Below are 2,633 nucleotides of genomic sequence, written 5' to 3'. Positions count from 1 at the left end.
CTCGCGGTTGCACTTGTTACATTTTGCACAAGTGCGCCGGCCTCGCGCGCCTCGCGCCCTCGGAAGCGCCGGGGGCGGCCTGGGTCAGGGCCTTGGGGGCGGCGGGGTCAGTACTCATGGTGCGTACGTCGGGGATGGACGTCGCCAGGGCCTTTGCCGACTACCTCCAGACCCGCACCTTGAAAGGAATGCGTTATATGGAGTAGAAGCGGACCCACTTCCGGAAGCGAGGTCCGTCCCTGTATGAGAAACACGACGGTATGAAAAATATGGTGGGCGAAGACTTCGCGCCCCCCGTTTGAAAGCACCGATAGGCACTGCACCGTCAGCTGAGCATGTGTGGCATGATGGAGGGGAAGACGGAGAGGGGGTGGGGTGGAGGGGGCGAGCAAGCTGCAGCCTGCTCTCGGGATCAGCGGGACAATTCTAGGTACTGGCAGGTACCCCGCACAGTCCCGCTTGCTGGAGAAGGGCAGGTCTCCCCCCCCCCTATCCCCTCCCTCGCCCCGCCTCCCCTCGCCTGCCATAAACAATGGGTCAGAGCGGGGGCCCCCAGCTGGACCGCTAGCTCCGGTGCTGGTCTGTTATGAATTGCCTCCCCAGCTAATCCCCGCCGCGACACTGACCTCCACTGGATCCACTGGCTGTCTGGGGCGAGCCTAGCTGTCTGAGTCGGAAACAATGGCAAGGGGTCCGAAGGGCCCGAGCACCGTTAGCCCCAGATGTGCTCAGGTGAATCACTGTCCCTCTCGGACCGTGAGACCAAGAATGGGTTTGTGCGAAAGTGGTGACCCTTGGAGGAGGGGGTGGCGGGGGAGGGGAGGGTAAAGCAAGCGATAAGGACAAGTGCAAGTGGGGGAATCGGGAAGAGGGATGGGGGTGGACACCGCTCATTCCAGTCGTGTCCGGACTCTGCATCACACGCTCTGCATCAACGCTGTCAAGAATGAGTGGATTCGTAGACGATCATGGTAAGTGTTCCAGTTTCAGACAAACCAATGTGTGCGAAGTGTTTGGGGAGGGCTCCCTGTGGAAAAGTCAACCCTTCCTTGCCAACCGCCCGAGTGGGGATGGGGTGTGGCGTGGGCGCGCCGGGGCTTTCCCTCCCGCGGAATACTGCGGGAGCGCGGACCGCCCCCCCCCCCTTTTGATATGTGCGCCAGGCCAGGAAAAGGGTTGCCTGGACCATGTGTGTCATTCCCCATCTGATGTCGGACTTCCGCGCCTTATCAGATGCTTTGGGTTTGCAGGTGAAGTGATATTGGGGGCCTTGATCCCTTTCATAGGGGAGGTGAGTGTTTGTGACTCAAACCTCTCGAGCCTGGGAGAACCTGAGTTCGACGGTCTGGGTCCAGACGACTCCTGGCGCACTCTCAATGAGAGTGCGTTCCTGGACGACCCACCTGAACCGGGCTTTACTTCGACACCAGCCAGGCCGTCGACGTCGAAAAGACCAGCGAAGCACAGTTCTGCATCAACCAGCAAGAAAGAGTATGAGTTTGTGTGTCCTCAGTGCTCCAAGGGATACATGTCTAAACCTTGGTTTAAGAGGCACTTAGTGATTCACAAGGCTACACCCTTTATCCTGCGTCTTCCTAAGATGACCACCATGGTAGAGGAAAAGGGTGCTTCCCTTGGCATGAGTGTAGTTCGTGACATGTCACAGAACGACTTGGGTTCAAGTGGAAGAGCAGGATTGGGTGTTAGGGAGTATGCCAATAATCTGTGTAGTATTGAAATTGGGAGTAGTGCCCCTTGGGCTGCCTTTGCTAAATTAGTGTCCAATTCAATTTTAAAATTCTTAACTGATGCCAAAGTGATTCTTCCATCAGCAATAGTTCCAGCTGTCGACAAGGGCAAGCAATCCCTGTTAGGCAACTGGACTGCGCGAAAAACATTTAATGATCTTTTACGAAATATTCTTTTTGTTGACAATTACATTTTGAATATGTTCGTTACGGATTTCATTACAGGTCTGTCTGATGAGTTGTGTTGTGAAATCTTAAAGGCAATGCGGAGCACAAGTAATCCACACTCAAAAGTTGTATTTTCCAGGTCAGATGAGCTGGCATCAAAGCAGATTGTGCATTATATTAGTGGTTCGGTTATGAATGGTTTCCTGCCAAAGTCCTACTCCAAATCTAAACTTAAAAGATCTGCTAAGATGCAGAGGTATGCCATCACTGTCAGGGAGCGCTTCCGAGAAGGTGGAAGGTTTGTAACTCCATGCAGTGATGATATAAAATGCTGGACGATGCAACAGAATAAGGGAGGTTTAGTTGTTCTTGGCAAGGAGGCCTTTTCTTTTTTCTGGCAACTGGAGTTGTTTTTATTGTCCCAGGACCGCCTAATTGATACACCAAATATTCATTTCAAGATATGGGAAGATGTTATGAAATCCTTGTTTGTGAGAAGTTCCTGGGACAATGTTGTTCGCGACAGTTTAAATCAAACAGATTCACTGGACCTTATGGAGAGAGTTATTCAAAGTTTCACGAATACTCACATAAAGGGTATAACAAAGATGTTAATGAACAAAATTCATGAATTTGCTATGACATCTGTTGCTCTCAGGGCTGGATTGGCCAAACCTTCTTCTTCTACTACAAAAAAAAAACTAGTCATAAAATAAG

Source organism: Frankliniella occidentalis, unplaced genomic scaffold (genome assembly GCF_000697945.3).
Source record: "Frankliniella occidentalis isolate FOCC.00 unplaced genomic scaffold, Focc_3.1 Scaffold2, whole genome shotgun sequence".
Classification (NCBI taxonomy): Eukaryota; Metazoa; Arthropoda; class Insecta; order Thysanoptera; family Thripidae; genus Frankliniella; species Frankliniella occidentalis.
The sequence above is the reverse complement of the archived record's forward strand: the minus strand, read 5'-3'. Positions refer to the sequence as shown.